Below are 20,619 nucleotides of genomic sequence, written 5' to 3' on the forward strand. Positions count from 1 at the left end.
CCTCCTCTACTTATCCCCCCTCTCCTCCCACCTCCTCCACCTCTACCTCCACACCCTCCTCCTCCTCCCCTACCTCCTCCTCCTCCTCATACTCCCACGCCCCTCCCCACGCCTCCTCCTGCCCCACTCCTCCTCCTCCGCTTCCCCCACGCCTCCTCCCGCCCCCTCCCCCTTCTCCTCCTATGCCTCCTCTGCCTCTACCTCCCCCACTCCTCCTCCTCCTCCTCCTCCTCCTCCGAATCTACTTCCCCCCTCCTCCTCCTCCTTCGCCACCCTCCGGCCTACGCCTTGTCCTCCTCTTCCTCCACCTCCACCTCGCTACCTCCCTCCTCCCCCCGTCCTCCTCCGCCTCTACCTCCTCCTCCTCCTCCTCCTCCTCCTCCCCCTCCTCTTCCTCCTCCTCCACCTCTGCCTTCTCCCCCTCCTCCACCTCCTCCTGCCCATCTACCTCCGCCCCTGCCTCTACCTCTGCCTCCCCCTCCTCCTCTTTTCCCATTCCCTCTTTTGCCATCTCCTCCCCTTCCTCCAACCACTCCTCTGTCCTCCCCCTCCATCACCCTCTCTATCCTCCCCCTCCTCTGTCACCACCTCCCGCCCCTCCTGCTGCGCCTCCTCCCACTTCTCCTCCGCTTCTTGCACCTAGTTTGCCTCTGTCTGCAACCATGCAGCCTCCTCCCCTACCACTCACATCTCTTCACCATTGCATCATCCTCCTCCTCCTCCTCCTCCTCTACACATATCACCCCACCTTCCTCCCTCTCATTGTCTTACCCACTCCCTCCCCTTTGTCTCGTTTCTTCACCGTTGCATCCTCCTCCTCCTCTACACATATCACCCCACCTTCCTCCCTCCCACTGTCTTACCCACTCCCCCCCCCTTTGTCTCATTTCTTCACCGTTGCATCCTCCTCCTCCTCCTCCTTTGCACATATCAACCCACCTTCCTTCCTCTCACACTCTTCCCCACTCCCTCCCCTTTGCCTCTCCCCTTTCCCCCTTCCTCTCCCTCTCCCTTTCCGTCTTCCCCACTCCCTCCCCTTTATCTCTCCCCTTTCTCCCCTTCCCTCTCCCTTTCCCTCTCCCCCATTGCCTCCTTCATTAATTTCCCTCTACCTGACCCACTCCATCCCTCCCTCTAACACTCCCACTGCCTACCATACACCCTTCTATCCTTCATCTATTCCCACCACCATTTCCCTCCCTCACTCCCTTTCCCACATCAAATATTTCATAATATCTACAACACATTATACTATTATACTCAAATAATATTAAAAAAACAATATATTGCTACATTAAATAAAGCTCACAAATCCAATAAACAAATATATCATCACTTATAAGACTATTTTGTAAAATAAATGAATATAGTTTTACGATATATTTAATTTTATATTATAATTATTATTTAGTTAGATTTTTTTAAAATAATATTAAAATATTTGTATAAACAATAAACCAATACTAATAACAATATATCCTAATGGTTTTCGAATTCTAAATATTAAAAAATAAAATATACAATATAAGGAAAATATCATGAATAAAATAATAATATATAAAACAATAAAACACATTAAAATTATAAGAGATAAATGAAAATATATTTAAAAACAATTATCATTGTCTTTGTAATATTACAAAACACCTTTTTTGAAATATCATCCCTAATATATCATCACGAATTTAAAATTTTTATATCAAATATGCAAATATTTATGGTGTAAAGCGTTTAAAAAGTCCTTTAAAATCTCGACTGGAGAAGAGTTTGTAAAAGAAAAGAAGTGTCGGGTTTACAACCTCCCATTTATACTCTCTAGGATGTAAACTACTCATATTCATGGAATATGGTTCTTTCTTTATCCTAAACGGTTGCTATGAAATGTATTTCAGCTTATTTTAACAATGAGCTGTTATTTACCGCAATGACATCGTTGGAAATTAAATTGCAAGGTGAACGGAGAAGTACATTGTTTCCTGGCCTTACGGCTTTGCGCCCTTAAAAGCTGGACTCAAGAAGAGTTTATGACAAAAACAAGAAGTGCCTAAGTTTACAACGTCCCATTTATACGCTCAGGGATATAAGTTTCTCATATTCATGGACGTGGCTACTCTCAGCTTTGTACAGCAAACCTGAAGAAAAGTATAATTGAAAACATATAACATAGAAAGAGATTGGTACAGATAACCCTGACACTCTAAACAGCATGTTCAGTGGTTTTAAGCTGGGCATAACGTTGGATACTTTAATTTGAACGTTCAAAGAAATAGTAACACAAAGCAACGATCAACACAGAATTTTAGGAATAAGATCAACGCATAGAAGTATAAACACAAAGCAACAGTAAACACAAAAAAATTGTGGAAAAAAATAACATAGAAAGGTGAGAAACACAGGCGAACATACTGAAAATATGATATTTGTTATTGTTGTTGTAGAAAAGCTAAAGTATGACTGGGAATTGCATATCTATTTAACTGTTATGATTGATGGAGTGTCCGACCAACTCTGTTTATCACAATTCTCCAAGCATGAAAGTATGCAACAGCAGCTACCTCGGTAGACAAAAAAATATAATAACACATCAAAAATCAATTAAGATTACACGAAAATTTCGAAACAAACTATCAAAAAACACAAAACATATGTTTCCTTCTATGAAATCTGAGCGGAAAGCTCAAATCTGAGTGGAGAAATGTTTAGCATACCAAGAATGAAATCATACCAGATTCTTCCATAGAAGAAAAGCTTGTCTCCATGCATCCAAAGCTTTCGGATAGCCTCTGAGCAACATAAACTACAGAGCAACTGTAGACATCACCTATATAAAAACACAGAACAAATATATACAGACATCGACCATCCACACGACCAACCTACAGTTCAGAGTGCCAAAGATATGAGTGGAATGAAATGAACGCTCTAAAACTGTATGTGGTTTTATAGACAAATGAGGCACTCATCGGTTACCGTTGGTAGGAAATTTAAAATCAGTTACCGGAGCTTCCAAACTCTTCTGCACATCGGAATAACAATAAAGGCATTCTGCGCGTCGGAATAACAAGAAAGGAAAGTTTGATAAGGATGTGGTGTGATGGAATGAAGTACTTTATTGTCCAACGGTTTTTTGGGCAAGCATAGGGAGGAAGCGGGGACCACATAATTGATGCGCTTAATGGGAAAAAGGAGATCCAATCTCTTGGGAAGTTACATCGTTATTGGCCTTTTTGGCGTTACATGCAGATCGCAACGGTTACTTCGGAAATTTGAAATCTTTGATTGGCATTTCAAACGACATTTCAAACTGGCCAGGTATTCTGCCCTCCGGAATTGATTATGTCACGGAATTGTTTGTTGGACGTCAATTTTTACGGCGATCAACCTGAAACATCATGATATTTCCTATAAAACATGATAACATTTCCTACCTATATATACATATATAAAACATGATAACATTTCATATATCTATATATCCCTCTAATAGATAAGGGATTATTTTCAAAAAAATATCAAACATTGTCCAACAATATACTAATGTTTTTAAAATTAAAATATAAAAATCCCAATATACATATTTCAAAATTTCTATTTAATTAAAAACTAACCCAATATCCTCAAACATATGGATATTTATGAGATCAAGGTCTTTGGATATTTATGAGATCAAGGTCTTTTTATATTTTTGAGGTAGAGGTCTTTGTACATGTAGAAATAATATTAAAATTAATTACAAACTCCATATCATGTGGAGTTAGAAAGTTAAATATCTTTCTATGTATATTTTTAGCAAAATAAGATAAAGAGTTATTGTAATATAAAATGTAGAACTTACAATATTTCTATCTTTTTGAAGTCGAAAAATTATTGTTTAATAGATCAACATTTTATCAAGTTACATTCACATTTTAAAAAAATTGGCCCAAAAATAACATATACTAGGTGGGGAAAATGATAATGACTAATTACCCTACATTTATTTCTTGTGCATGTCTATATTGTTTCCACTTTTTCTTTTGGTCTCTATAGTGTAAATGAATAGAATATCAAAGTAATATTTTTTCAAAATATTTCATAGAACACACCTACACAAACTGAATTGGGGTGATGGAAGGATTTAAACACAACTGCACAAAAATATTGGTAAATAAAAGGATTTTCCTGGCTATTTTATATGATTTTCTGTGCTTCATGACACTAAAAACTCTCCTTCAATATTTACTTCAACAAATTCAAATTTCTTACTATAATCATAAATCACAGCAAGTGAAAAATAAATGTAATTAGAAATGTTCATCAAGGATTTAAACACAACTGCACAAAAATATTGGTAAATAAAAGGATTTTCCTGGCTATTTTATATGATTTTCTGTGATTCATGACACTAAAAACTCTCCTTCAATATTTACTTCAACAACTTCAAATTTCCTACTATAATCATAAATCACAGCAAGTGACAAACAAATGTAATTAGAAATGTTCATCTATTTTTAAATGCGCACTACATAAACTTAATGATTAGTAGAGGATCAACCAAATCCACTTGTAATATTTTTTTTTCTTAAACCAAAACAAAAATAGAGAATCAAGAACTTCAAAATATTGTATTTTTTTGTCACACAAGACATAACTATTTCAAAAATTCTACAATCAACGTAATTAGAATGTGTCTCTAGAAAATTTAAGGGACTGAACTTGAGGGAAAAATTATTCACCTAACTACTTGAGCTAGGATCATTTGACCCACTTTTCATATCCTTTTTTTCTTGAGATTCATATGACACCAAGAAATTTCATGTCTACATGAATAACTTCTAATTCCATACTATAATTGTAAGTCATTACAAGTTGAAAATAAATTTATTATAAACATTCATATGTTTTTTTATGCACTGCATAAACTTAATCATCACTAGATGACCAACCAAATCCACTTGTAAGATTTTTCTTTTCTATTTCTTAAATAAAATAAAAAAATTAGAGAATGAGTAACGTTGAAACATTAGCTTAGACTATTACACAAGATATAACTATTTCAAAAATTCTACAAGCAAACCACATAGAACATGCCTATGGAAAATTGAAGGCAATCTACTAGAGAAATCAAATCTTCATCTAACTACTTGAGCTAAGATCATTTGACCCAATTTTAATGTTCTTTTTTTTCAACCAAAGAGTTATGGGAAAACCCAATAGAACTCCTTTATAAGACTTTCATTCACAATTTTCACCAAGTGTAGCATGTCTCCACAGATTTGAATCCACCATAGCTAGAAAGACAATATGTGCCTCTACCGCTTGAGCTAAACTCCTTCAACACCCAATTTTTATATTCTTACCAAGATTTTGATACATATTTTCCTTCAAAAAATAGATATGAACATTTAGTAAGGAAACGATGGTGTCACATTATGTCAACAATTCTAGTTAGGAAAAACTTAAACCAACTACACAACCAAATAATTATTTTAAAAATATACAAGCTCCATAACTTTGCATCAATTAAAGATAGTAATACTATATTGTAAATATGTGATGACTTTAGTGATGCCATTGTAGTCCATTCTATATTACAAAGATTCAATCATTAACGTTTATAGAAAAAGTGATGATGTCTTCTTGTAATAATTAATTAGAATTTTTCTAAAATGTACATTTTGTAATGATAGAGGATATATATATATAGTTTACACCTTAGCATTGAGGAAATTTAAACATTTGTTGCATATATATAAAGTTAAATTTAGCATATGTAAATTATTATTATCATTATTACTATTATTATCATCATTAATATATAATAATAATGTAGCACTCCTCCATTGTATTTAAAACTTTGCTAACCTATGTTAAGAAAACCTAGGTCTCATGTGTAACAAGGAAAGTAAATACTTTATTATTAAATAAAATATTTTAATCACTTGGAAAACCGGGAGATGATATTCTTGCCAAATCCCATTGGTGAATGGGAAGGGATAATTGCTTCATGATAAGACTTCTAGATCCAATCCTAGATAAGCTTAATGGATTGAAGATAAATATCCATTAACCTAGTTATCTAGAGAAATGTGTTAATTTAAGAAAACATAAAAGGCGGGCGAGAGAGAAAGGCTAGATTTTATGAGGAAGAGCCTCACAGGAGAGAAAGGCGAGATTTTCTAGGAAAAACCTAGGCAAATGGATAAAAAGATACATAAAATCGAGACGCTGCTAATGGAAACCATATAATCAAAGAGTGTACCAAAATCTCATTGAAGTGATCAACACGAGGTGGTTGATCTATGGCAACAAATATCGGCTCAAGGGTGAACTGGAAGAAGACAGTTATAGGTTGGTCTATAGTGATCAACTTTCCTAGTGACATTCTTTCAGATAATATAGTTTCCATGGGATGTCCTACATGTTCACTCCTTACCCCTTATGTTGTCAATTTATTTACCATATCAGAGAATTTCCTTGATTTTTCCTTGCTATGAGATTATTATATATGAATGCATGTGACAATTATTGTACCTAAATGTAAGCCAAGTTAAACTTAGTGAAGGAACATAATATTTGGCCTTTATGCAATAATTTTTATGTTGTCACATCTTTAAACTTATGTGCTATCTTAGTTTTTAGGACGGTGAATAGTTATGGTTGAGATACTATATATATATATATATATATATATATATATATATATATATATATATATATATATATATAGGTCTAAGGATTAAAAATGTATAACTTATGGTTCATGCTATCTATGTTATGCATTATGCATTATTGGGTGAATTGTATCTACCGAGGCTCATATAGCATAAGATATATGTCAGTATTCTTTCAACTATGCTTGTAGGATTATGACAATGATATATGGCAATGCTAGCAATAGTGTATTTATCCTAACAATTCCATTAATACTTGTATGAAGTCATCAATGTACTGAAATTATCAATGCATAATCTCATCATGCTGAATGCCCATGATTGATTCTTCCCTCCGAGTAGTAATGTATGCACAAGAAATGTTGAAGAGTTTATTTGTGCTGTAATAAATAAGTCCATTAATGGAACCTAAAGGTCCACATCATGGATCAATTAAAGCAAAGTAGTTAGTTAGTGGTGTGGTACCCAAGGGGTATGTGAGAAATTGTATTGGAGCTCTAAGTTCAAACATTTTGGCCTATGGGTCAATCCACCTCTATAAGATATAAATGAGTTGTTATTAGGTTCTATTACAATGAGTTCTAGAGTAGTGTCTTAAGGTATTATAATTCATACGTTGAAATTAAATTTTAAAATGATTTATTGGAGGTCGGTGTTGAAGCAATAACACACACACACACACAGAGATATAAGTTATCGAATATATATGTTACGTTATATATTGAAATCGAAGATAAGGTTGAAATAGGGTTGTGTAAAACGATGGATTTTTGTATGGAAAAACAGGGTATTTCACTGAGGAGTGGAAACTTCTATATTTCTTGTCAAAGCATGTAACAAATTCTGTTTCAAATTGCATGAAGGTAAAGATTAAATGATTTATAAGTTTTTCATTTTGACCAAACCTTCATCCTATCTAAATTACACAATACCACGAGTCAAATAGTTACAAAATATCATGGGTCCACTCAAGCAAGTGTGTTATGGATGTAGCCAACAAATAACATGTTGTGCTCCACGTGCTCATATAAGCTCCTTGTTTAATACATTTTCTCATGTTCATATACGCAAATATGATTTAGTTATTAGAATTAATTCTCATGTGAATGTGTATATTTTCAGTTTACACACTACAACTAAAAGTGAAATCCTAATAACGAAATCAACATTAACAGATACTAGTTCTAGTGTTAATTTGAATACCTAAATTTACAATGTCCATGGAGGCACGAAGAAAATGTTGGGGACAAAAACTTTATTTTTGAATTTGCTTTCTTGGGAGAGATACCTGGAATATCATTCACTCCAGATGCCAAATCCATTTTTTTTTATATGACTAGTCATTCATTTTGTGGTCTCATTGAATATAGTAGAAGCCATGAATATTTTTATCTTGATTCATTAATATCAAGTTCCTTGGTCGATTATTTAGAAAGGTAAATCACAAGTGTCGCTTAGGACAATGCATTAATACTTGAGCAACAAGGAGCTTCCTGTATTAGTGACAATAGATGAGTGTATTAACTTGTTCTTGTGAACTCTAGAATAGATTAACAAATATATGTGCCATATCTACATGGCCATGAACGATGCCAAATAAATCATATGGCTTCGAGTCCATAGAATTCACTTGGGGACTCCTACTTTTCTCCACATTACATAGATATACGATACGCCATAGAGACATTGAAAACGTACATAGAGACTCTCCACATTCTGTGCGAGTCGCACCTTATCATACAGATCTTAGGGAATTGGAATAATTCGAGATGGTAGGATCCAAGAAACCTAAGAATATTGTAGGGAACTTGTAAAAATTGATAGTTGAGGATATTTCCTCAGGTCCCTCCATTGTAGCGGTAGTTGTATCTATTGTTATTTTCGTAACTATTGCGAAAAGACAATCAGAGATGCCAAGAGAATTCACTCATGAGAGATTTTTTCTTTCAGATAAATAAATATTGGGATCATATTTGTTGAAATGGTTCATGGTTCCTACCCAACCTCATGAAGATGGTTTGAAACCATTATAGTTGTTTCTGGAATTCACTATACCTATCCCTTGGTTGAGGCAATACCTAAAAACATGTAAATTGAGGTATAAAATAAAAAAGATGCTAAATGATGGAATTAAAGCACAAGATGCTATATTTAAAGCACAAAATTAATTTTCAAATTGATTAACTGAGGAAATTCATATGTTTCCCTTTCCAATCAGTAACGTTGCCCTCTTTGGTTGCCTTATTTGTTGAACTTAGGTGATTGCTAATGGATTAGATTTCCACAAAAGTGTTCATAGGATAAGGCCCATTTGGTGACATGCCTTAATAAAAAATTCAGTGGATTGTCATCCCACAAATTTTTCTCTTTTATTCATAAATCTAGAGTCATTTCTAGAATAGGAATAATCACACATAAGGAAAAAAATCCCTTCAACGTCATAACCTCCCTACGCGTAATTACCATTTTAATGTCAGTTGAAAGAAAGAGTAAGAAATTTTTTGAAATAATATTCTTTGTTTGTGATACATCATCTGTGTACGCATGCACTGAAGGATGACATGCTCACAGGTGTTCTGTATTACAATGCTTGCTACATTCAAGTGTTCATTTTTGTCTATAGGGCGAGATAGCCTGATGATGAAATTTTTTATCAGTTCAGCACACCAAGGACAATGGGGTATGCGGACACACTACTTGATTGATGTTCAAGCCACCCAAGATGTCATGGGAAGATGGCGGACGATCAATAATTAAATCAATACTTTTGTCCACCCCTCTTCACTTACTGTCCTTGCTATCAAAAACATGATTCAAAAATGCACTGGCAAAGCCCAACATATTTCAAATATATTTGTTACCCTTAACATAAGTTGCATGCCATGGTAGGATTCCGTTATAAGTGAACTTCTCCTCTAAAATCCACATGTCCTTCCTCACAAATTTACCTATTGTCGAAAATTAAATGTGTTGTCTTTTTTACGTATGCCTTACAATTGTGAGCTAGAATGAAATGTCCTCCAATGGTAAGAAATTGTTTGATTAACCAATCTATTTATTCTGTCGCAGAGAACGGTAAATGTGATTATACTTCTATAGTACAGTATCAACGACAACTCTACATACCGAGGACAAAAGATTTGGGTAATAAGACTAAGCATGGTTTTCCTAATAAGAGTAAATATTTATAAGCTCATTCCCTAGCTTCCAAATTTAATTTAAATGGCATAGCTTTCTTTTATCACAAGTGAAAGCAATCAAGGGGAGGAATTTTTCATGAAAATAATTCAGGAAATACTTCGATTATAAATATATTTGAAATTATTATCATTATGAAGTTAAGATTACAAAATTGCATGAGTGAACTCTTTCTAACTAAATGACTTTGTACATTGGAAGACTATGTAGACTAAATATTGGATTAAGAAAAAAAAAATCGCAAATACCTATTAGTAGTGGCAAGTATTGGTTGTATTGATGAATATTGGAGATGTTTTATTTGGTACACTGAATGTGTGAAAAAAATACCCGAACATGTTGATAAATATGCCATGATTTCCTTGATGACAACGATACTATTTTCAGAGTAGTCTACATACTTATTTAAGTAGTCAAAACAAGTTTAATAGACTTGGGGGAACTTTTTGTATAAACAAACCACAAAGAAGAATGTGTACAGTTTATACGAATTATTTTGTTTTATGCATAAAATAGAAGGATAGGAATACTTTATCTTTGATGTTGCAAATCTACATTATGTTGAAAGGAGATATTCATGATGTGATTACATGCCTATGTTTACATATATGTATGACTTGCAGGAAGGGCCCAATGGCGTTTTTACAATGAGCTGCAGTGATATGCTTACATGAATGGATGGATCAAAACTCTCACAATTTACCTGTGTCAGAAACTTATTAATATGCTAGATATTCATAATCGAGCTTGAAGAATAAACACATCATTCTACGATATTGAATAAATAGTAATGAAAATAAATAATCAACATGTTATTTGTTGTGTGATTAATGAAGTAGTTGTTCTTATTGTGCTAACTTATTTAATTAAGTGAAGGTTTAAATTCTACTTATTATATGTGGTAGAAGTTTGTCAAAACTTAAATTATTGTTGAGTGATCTTAAATCGGTCTAAGATACTTTCATACTCTTGAATGATTCATAGCAGAGTAGGAGAAATAAAAAATTTTAAAGTATGGTTATTTTATAGAAAGTGGGATGCTATAACCACAATATTAATGAGACATTCAATTGGATAACCTATAATACATCTGTAAGAAGAATATATATATCATTTAGGAATGAGAGGGCTCAAATACTAAATGCCTCCAGATAAGAGGAGTAAATCATATAACAAGCTTAGGAAAAAGTGAAGTAATGTTTATGCATCTAGAGATCTTGAAATATTAAGGGAAGAAGTGATGAGCCTTTAGAAATAAAATGTTAAGTGTTTTCTTTCCATAGATCATGGAGAACATGAGGAAAAATAAAAGAAATTAAAGTATATAAATGGAAACTATATAAATCATCACGTAAGACGTCCTTAACATACTATCAACATTAACATATGTTGATGGTTACATAAATGCGTTCCACTGTAGAAAAGATTCTAGAGGGTTTATTTAATAAAAGTTTCCATGAAATATCATAATATCATGAAGGATAGGTCGTTGTATGAGACTATGTATTTGTAAAAATTGTCTTTCAACTTAATATTTGGTGCATCTACATCTGATGATGCAATCCATTTTGGAATATAATTTTGTCATTAGGGAAAATTCTATTGAAGTGAACTTAACCTTACCAGGTTATTATATTGAGTAACATATGCATATTTCATTGGACATGCACAGTTTTGACCTATATGTGTCTTTGAGTAAAACAATATCTAAATAATTGTAACTATATTAAATTATAAGCATAAATTATATGTTCAAATCTAGACTTAAACCAGGGTCACAGTTGTGAAGAATGTTCAAAGATGCAATACAAATTATTGTATGCATGAAGACATCATACATGAAAAAATGTATGACCTTCATAAGTAGGTCAATGGGACTGTCACCCAAAAGTACCAATACATAATGGAAGTATGAAAGAATCTCCTAAGGATCGTGATTAATATTATTAAGACAATATTAAATAAATGTACAAGGACACATTCATAAGTTTACTAAAATTCGAATGGGTCAACTCAATGCATGCAACCTCAAACTTCACAATCTTGATGTTCATCTCCATCCAGGTATAGATGGGGTTCTATTGATATCTTACAAATAGAAGGATTTCAAATCTAAAGCAACAAAAAGATACTTTTAGTAAAAGGATTATAGATCTTGCGAAGGCATTTATATGGGAAGTGATAACATTAAAATAGTTTGGGTGTATAAATAAGATTTATAACACATAAAAGACAAACAAATTAGAACAATTCAAATGCAACCTAATGGCTAGTAAGAAGTACACTAGATTTAGAACATGACTTTTCTAAACGAGTGAAAAACATTTTGGTAAAGAAAAAGGATTGACATTAGTACAACTTATGATGATATAATGATCTTAGGCTAGTAGTAAAATAATACACACATCAAGGAAAATGAAACATATAAAATGTTTTAGACGAGGAAGAAAGAGAATAACAAATCATGCAAAAACTTGTTGCTAAATTAAGAAGATGATAACTAAAGTGGTACTGGTAATCAGGATTATTGTACACCAAATATATTAGGTATCTAATAAATGGACAAATGCGTAATATGAAATGCATATTTTGTAACGTTGTTGACTATCTAGCAATCCTAAAGAAGTTTGCATGTCTGATTACATTGATAGTGTTGTCTGGTTCTTAATGGGACTACATAGCGAGTATTGCATAAACAACGTAGGGATTCATGTTAATGAATTTGATAATTGATAAATGATTTATATTCTCTTTGGGCTGATTGAATGTTAAATGAGGTGTTAACGTATAAATGCCCTAGGATCACACCATGGTGCACATAGTGCATAAAAAGGTTAGATGGTGTGGAAGTGAATTCAATGTAACTTTCATTTATAACTTATGTATGGGAGGTGGATGTGCTTGCCTACTAATTGTTCAATTGGTTTTGGATATACACTGAATTATTCATGGATAATAAGGGTTGGAAGAAGTGTAAAAATAGCACTAGTAAAACATATGACATGATTAGTTTACATATGGGGAACTTTTGAGTAACAAACGATCATTTTCTTCGTTAAAGACAAAGTTAACCTTGTTGTTATACTTCAAATTTCCACTCTAGACTAATTATCATAGTCAATAGTCTTGCTCATCTTATCTTCTCCTATCTTAATTTCTCCTTGCGTGGAGGTTACACAATGTCCATTTGATTAGAAGTTCTTCGATATAAATACTCCTCCTACCGATACATTGGTATCAAATTTCATCCTCTTCAGTGCTAAAACTGTATTGGATGTATTTTGCTTTAGATTTCCTTTGAATTATTCCATAGAGGGAGATATTGCAAGGTGTTGTAGTTGTTTAGTCAGGGAGGCCGAGAAACGTCCCTAAGGCCACTGTTGTAAAAATTTATATCTCGAAAGAGGAGAGCGAGGTGTTGTCGAAAATATGGCATCCTAATGGGTGGGGCTGAGTCATGTGAAAAGACTCACAATCCATAAGAGTCTCGGGGAAAATGTTGGCTATGATCACAATGATAACTCTCGCATATCCTTCTTCTATGATGGCTTGCTCATATGAGAAGATTTGCATGATTTTTCTTCTATGATGGCTTGCTCATATGAGGAAATTTGCATGATTTTTCTGTTTGGTGTTTCAAGTATGGTTTAAGGTATACTGGTTCACTTCACAGTAAATTCTTGCCAGCTCTCCTTGATTTCATAACTATTCTCTTCATTCTTAGTCACAACCAGAAACAATGGCAATTTATGGAGTAATTTGAGAGGGGCGACCAATGATTTTTTTCCTGATGCTATTTTGGTGCATCATATGGGAGAAAGGAAAAGGATTTGTGATTACATAATCACCGCATATGCTAGCCTTCCATCCCTCTTCTAAACTCTACTTCAAAATTATTATACTAGATTTGGGTGAAGAGGATTGAGGGTTTTCTAATGTTAATTACCAAAGACGTTTCCGCCCTATTTAAATTTAAATAATGAATTGAGGAAGTAGGTTGACCGAAATCCATTTGTAACTAGGTTTAAATTATTGTACTCGGTTTGGGGGATTGGGAAATTTGTTCTGTTGAGGATTTTTTTTAATTTGTTGAATTCCGAAAGACATAGCCCACCCAATTTAAATAATGAATTGAGGAAGGATGCTAATCAAAGTAAAATAAAAATTAACTTAATCATCTAAACACCCAATGAAAAAAAAATAGCAAAATATTTTGGTTAGATTAGCAATAGAATCCATTGTATTTGGAGACATGAAATTTTCTCCATTCACAATGGAATGTTCATAATGTTTGATGATGTGCATCTGTGGAATGATCTCCTTCAATGAGCTAGGAGAGAGGATGCATCCAGTAAATTTTGTGACAGTTGTTGACTTTATACACTATCCGGTGTGGCTACATTTTGTGGTAGAGTTAAGAATAATGCATGAAATAACATCAATTCACATGTTAATTAATTTCCATAAGTATAAATGGAATGTTGTTCACTGTTCTATTTTTCCTAATTATTAAGTGTTGTAAATTATGTATAAGGTAAATTTTTTATTTCATTATATGTTCCCCAAAACTTATGTTATCGTTAAATTCTCTTAGGAGGGTACAAGGACTTTATAGACCTTGTTCATATTTGAACTTGATAAATGAACAAATTGTAGTGTATGATTATTGGATTAAATATTTGGATGAGAAATTCTAGGGATGTGATCATCATGTGTGATAAATAGACATGGGAGTGTTGAAAAGAGTAATGGGGAATAAAAGAAGTTGAATACTATGTTTAATTTTGTACCAATAGGTCGCTTCTGCCATACTATCACCAGATCACTTTACTCATTAAAAGTAAAATTATGAGTCACATGATTGCTATGCAAGGACATACCTTAACTAGAATGTAGCTGATACTTATAAGAGATCTTAAGGGAAGAAATGTTGAACTCTTATGAGGTAAATGGAAAATAGAAAAGATAAAATCACAAGTACAATTTCCATAGATCATGGTCAATACCAAGAAATATTTCAAATAAAAGTATATAAATGGACATAAATAAATTTATGGTTAATTAAGTGGGTTCCATCCTAAAACAAATTCTAAAAAATTTACTCATGGAAGACAGGTCCTGGCATGAAGTACGAGACTATGTAATTTTATTATTGTGATTATTGGTGCATCTACTTGTAATGATGGAACTTATTTTTGATATGGTTTTGGGTGAGTCATTTAATTCACCTTTAGTAAGAAAATGCTCCAAATATACAATATTGTAGGGAACTAAATCTTACCAGGTTATTATGCATATATTCAAGAGAAATATGTGTGATTAATTGAACATGCATATTTTGGAGCATACAATTTTCTTTGAGGAAATAGACATCTTAATAATTATAACTAAAAGAGATAAGAGGCACAAATTATATTCCAATCTAAAAGGAAGTAGGGCCAGAATTGGTGAAGAAAATGCACAAATGCAGTACACCACATTGTACGCATGTTGGAAAAAACATCAATAAATTACGACTCTAATAAGAATATCAATGGGCCTGACACGAAAATTAAATCTAGTGTAAATACATAATGGGAGTGTAAAACCAACTCTTGGTGCTTCGTGATCCACTCCTCCTCCTCCACCCCTCCTCCACCTCCGCCTCCAGCCCCTCCTCCTCCTCCTCCTCCTCCTCCTTCTCCACCTCCAAACCCCCTCCTCCTCCTACTCCTCCTTTGCTTACACCCCTCTCCTGTCCCCTCCACCTCCAACCACTCCTCCTCCTCCCCCCTATTCTACCTCCACCTCCACCACCACCCCCTCCACCTCCTCCCCTTCTGCCTCTGCAACCCCCTCCCCCCCTCCTCCTCATCCTACTCCTCCTCCACATCCTCCTTTACCTTCTCATCCTCCTCTCCCCCCTCCTCATGCTACTCCCCCTCCCACCCTTCCTGCCCCCCCCCCCCCCCCACCCGCCCGTCATCCTCCTCCTCACCCCCTCCTCCCACTTCTCCTCCTCGCCCCCTCCTCCCCATCTGCCTCCTCCTCCTCCTCCTCCTCCTCTGCCTCTGCCTCATGTTCTCCCCCTCCTCCTCTTCATCTTCCTCTGCATATACCTCCCCCCCGCCTCCTCCTCCTCCACCTACCACCCCTTCCTCCTCCTCCTCCTCCTCCTCCTCCTCTTCTGGCCCCTCCCACTACTCTTCTTCCCACGCACCTTTTCTTCCTCCCCCACCTTTGCCACCCCTTCTACTCCTCCTCCTCCTCCTCCTCCACCTCGCCCCTTGTGCCTCCTTCTCATCCTCGTCCTCCACCTTCCCCCCCCCTCCTCCTCCTCCTCCACCTCCACCTCCCCCCCCTCCTCCTCCTCCTCCTCATCCACCACCCCCTTGTGCCTTCTTCTCCTCTTCCTCCTCCACCTCCCCCTGTCCTCCTTCTCCTCCTCCTCATCCTCCTTTGCCTCCCTCCCCTTCTCTTCCTCCTCCTTCTCTACTTACCCCCCTCTTCCATCTCCACCTCCAACCACTCCTCCTCCTCTACCCTTCCTCCCTTCCCTCCTTTTGCTCTACCTCCAACCACTCCTCCTCCCCCTCCTCTGCCTCTACCTCTACAACCACCCACTCCTCCACCCCCTCCCCCTCTGCCTCCTCCTTTTCCTTATATTCCTCCCTCGCCCCTCTACCTCATCCTTTTCCTCCTCCTCCTCCTCCTCCTCCTCCTTTGCCTCTACCTCCCCCTCTCCTCGTCCTCTACCTCTACCTCCCCCCCACCACCTCCTCCTCGCCCGCCCCCTTACTTGCCCCCTTCTCCACATCCACCCACTCTACCTCCTCCACATTCACATCTGCCTATACCTTTAACCCCTCCACCTCCTCCTCCTATGCCTCCACCTCCGACCCCTCCTCCTCCTCCCCCATCCTCCTACTCGACATCCTCCTCCTCATCCCCTCCTCCACCTCTGCCTCCACAACCCCCTCCTTCTCCTCTCCCCCTCTTCCTCGATGTCGTCCTCCAAATCCCCTCCTCCTCCTCCTCCTCCTCCCCCCATCCTCCTCCTCGATGTCCTCCTCATCCCCCTCTCCTTCGCCTCCGCCTACACCCCCTCCTCCTCCATCTCCTCGACCTCTGCCTCCCCCCATCCCCCTAATCCTCTGCCTCCCCTCCACCTCCACCACTGCCTCCCCTCCACCTCCACCATTGCCTCCTCCTCCTCCTCTGCTTAGCCCGCCGTCCTCCCCCCTCCTCGCCCTCTGCCTCCCCTTTGCCTCCACCCCTGCCTCCTCCTCCTCCTCCTCCTCCTCCTCCTCCTACTCCCCCCACACCTGCCTCCTCATGCCCCCTTCCTCCCCCTAACCTTCCACCCGCTCTGCCACCTCCACCTCTACCTGCCCCCTTCCTCATCATCCTCCTCCGCCTCCACCTCCCCCACTCCTCCTCCTCCTCCTCCTCTGCCTCTACCTCCCTGCCTCCTCCTCCTCCTTCCCCCCCCTCCTCTGCCTCTACCTCCCCCCCGCCTCCTCCTCGTCCTCCTCCACCTTCCTCCCACCTCCGTCTCCTCCTCCTCTTCCTCCTCCTTCGCCTCACTCCCTCCCTCCTCCCCCCGTCCTCCTCTGCCTCTACCTCCCCCTCCTCTTCCTCCTCCTCTGCCTCTATCTTCGCCCCCTCCTCCACCTCCTCCTACCCCTCCGCCTCCACCCCCACCTCTACCTCTACCTCCCTCTCTTCCTTTTTTCTCATTGCCTCCTTCGTCATCTCCTCCCCTTCCTCCTACCCCTCCTCCCCTATCGCCACCTCCACCACCCTCGGTTTCCTAACCCTCCTCTGCCACCACCTCCCATCCCTCTTGCTCCGCCTACTCCCACTTCCCCTTTGCCTGTTGCGCCTTCTCTGCCTCCGTCTACAACCATGAAGCCTCCTCCCCTACCACCCACATCTCTTCACCATTGCATCCTCCTCCTCCACCTCCTCTTCCTCTACACATATCACCCCACCACCCCCTCCCCCTCCGCCTCCTCCTCTTCCTTCTATTCCTCCTCCCCCCCTTCCCCCTCTGCCTCCCCCTTTTCCTTCTATTCCTCCTCCCCCCTCCTCCCCCCCTCTACCTCATCCTTTTCCTCCTCCTCCTCCTCCTCCTCCTCCTCCTTTGCCTCTACCTCCCCCCCTCCTCATCCTCTACCTCTACCTCCCCCCAACCACCTCCTCCTCCTCCGCCCCCTTACTCCCCCACCTTCTCCACAAGCACCCACTCTACCTCCTCCTCATTCACATCCGCCTATACCTTTAACTCCTCCTCCTCCTCTGCCTCCACCTCTAACCCCTCCTCCTCCTCCCCCATCCTCCTCCTCGACATCCTCCTCCTCATCCCCTCCTCAACCTCTGCCTCCACAACCCCCTCCTTCTCCTCTCTCCCTCCTCCTCCTCGATGTCCTCCTCCAACTCCCCTCCTCCTCCTCCCGCACCCCCTCCTCCTCCTCGATGTCCTCCTCCTCCCCCTCTCCTTTACCTCTGCCTACACCCGCTCCTCCTCCTCCTCCTCCTCCTTTACCTCTACCTCCCTCCCTCCCCCTCCTCCTCTCCCTCCCCTCCACCTCCACCACTGCCTCCCCTCCACCTCCTCCTCCTCCTCCTCCTCCTCCTCCCCACTCCCCGCCCTCTGCCTCCCCTCTGCCTCCACCCCTGCCTCCTCCTCCTCCTCCTATTCCCCTCCCACCCACCTCCTCATGCCCCCTTTGTTATAGACATTTTTGTGCCTCGCATCATGGAGCATGGAATGTCAATAATTACAGGAATCCTCAGTCCCTAAACATGTTGTTCTTACCCCTAAAAGAACAAGGTCATCAAACAACAGCACTTCCAATCAGTTCTCCACCTGAAAACACTTCAAAACAGGCTTATTTTGGATCATGTCAGCTGCTTAACTGAGCTTCTGCACTGTAATGCAACTGTCCCACTCTGTACCTGCGCTGGAAGTCAAAAGTAATGAAGGCTACCTGCGCTGGGCGAGATTGGCCAAGTGGCACAGTCATCCTGCAAGGTGTCAACTGCCCAGGAAGCTTCCAAACTGACACTTGGTTCATCAGATTGGCCTTGTGATGAGTAAGAGGTACTTGATCACCATGTGTAAGCAAGGATCTCCAAGTGGACTCAAGAACTGAAGATTAACTGAAGAGGGAGAGGACACTAGTCAGCTCTATGCCAGCCTCAAGCTGACTCATCCTCTCTTCTTCTCTCCTATATATAAAGCTCTTCTATGAGGTCTAAGGAGGCTGGAATTTGGTGTAAAGCAAGGAGGTGCTGTTGGATTACAGTTAGAGCTATTGGGTGATTGTTTTACTAGAGGTGAAGAGGAGAGTTCTTGCTGCTGGGGAGGTGCTGCTGGATTGGAGCCATCATTGGTTGTAACCTTCTCAGAACCCTGTTACTTCTATCAATAAAGTTTTGCATGTTCTCCTATATACTTGTATTGCATTGATGTATTGTATTTACATGTATATTTGATTCACTCTAATCCATGCATCAGTTATGAGTACTTGTATCTTGTAGTTTCCTCTCTCGTTTTGTGCAGGGCTTGTGTGTAGCTGGACCGGCAAAGAGAGCAAGGAGCTGGGAACAAGAGACAAAGAGAGAGGATCAAGATCGACTAAGCGAAGGATACCAGGTTGGTTGATCATTTCTTCCCCCTCTCTGTACTTTCATAAAGGAAAACATCAAAGCTTTACTTTCAGTTGTTGCTAAAGACTGTCACCTTTAGAGTAGGGATAGGGTCATCCGCATCGGATACTTTTCCCCACAACAAACTGGCGACTCCGCTGGGGAGCCTAGTATCTTGTTGGTGTTTGTAGTATTTTGCTATTCATTTCTTGAAGAAAAGAGTACCAAATCGAAAAGCTTTTGACTATATCGAAAGCGAAGTAGAGGGACTGCTACTCTTGCTCATTTGCTGAGTAGATTCAAGATTTGAAGAGTTGATCTACAAAAGAATCTTTACTCTTTGTGATAGATCTTCATCCTCTTGATCATACCTTAGCCTGTACTTGACCTATAGCTTTTTATTTCATCAAAAACAGTGCATTTTTGAGCTTTTTATGACCCGGAAAACTTTGTAGACGAAACTCTCATGAGTCAGTGCAGGCTGTACACAAGCAGCCTGCATTACAGCGCAGGTACTCCCTTCGGGAACTGCGCTGAGAGTGGAATTGGCAGACTAGAACCTGCGCTGGTCCAGTTAGCCCTTGTCTTGCTCAGTCTTCCTATTGTGTCTTGGCCCTGTTTGCACTTGTTTTTGGCTGATTGCTTGCTGGTTATTGTACTTGCTGTAAGCCACTTCTCCTTGACATTATTCTGCCTCAGTTGTGTGATGAAATTGTGAATGTTCTTTCAGTATTTCTTGTTTCAGTTACAGTTTCCCATTGTGAAAAGCGAACCAGTATAGCTGTGGCCTCTTAGATCCTGAACTGTAAAAGTGTCTTTGTGATCTTTTGAGTTAGTTTTATTACTGTTCATGGTTGTTTGAGTTTGTTTGCTCTTCACTTTTATGGTTTGAATCTATACATTTCCTGTGTTCAAACAAGTCTATCATAAGGTGTCTTTTTGATTGTGGACAAGCTTGTTTATTTCTACTTGAAATTAGATTCGAAATCATACAACAGTTTCCTTTTTGTCTAGCATCAACATTAAGGATAACGAAAAGAAATACATGCATTGTGCATTTTGCATTTGACTGTATGCTTGACGATTTAGGAAGATGTGCATTTTAGTGTGTGTTCTTTGATCTGTGGAAAAAGTT

This window comes from Pinus tabuliformis, chromosome 7 (genome assembly GCF_031772625.1).
Source record: "Pinus tabuliformis cultivar Carrire ecotype Pingquan chromosome 7, CPIR1, whole genome shotgun sequence".
Lineage (NCBI taxonomy): Eukaryota > Viridiplantae > Streptophyta > Pinopsida > Pinales > Pinaceae > Pinus > Pinus tabuliformis.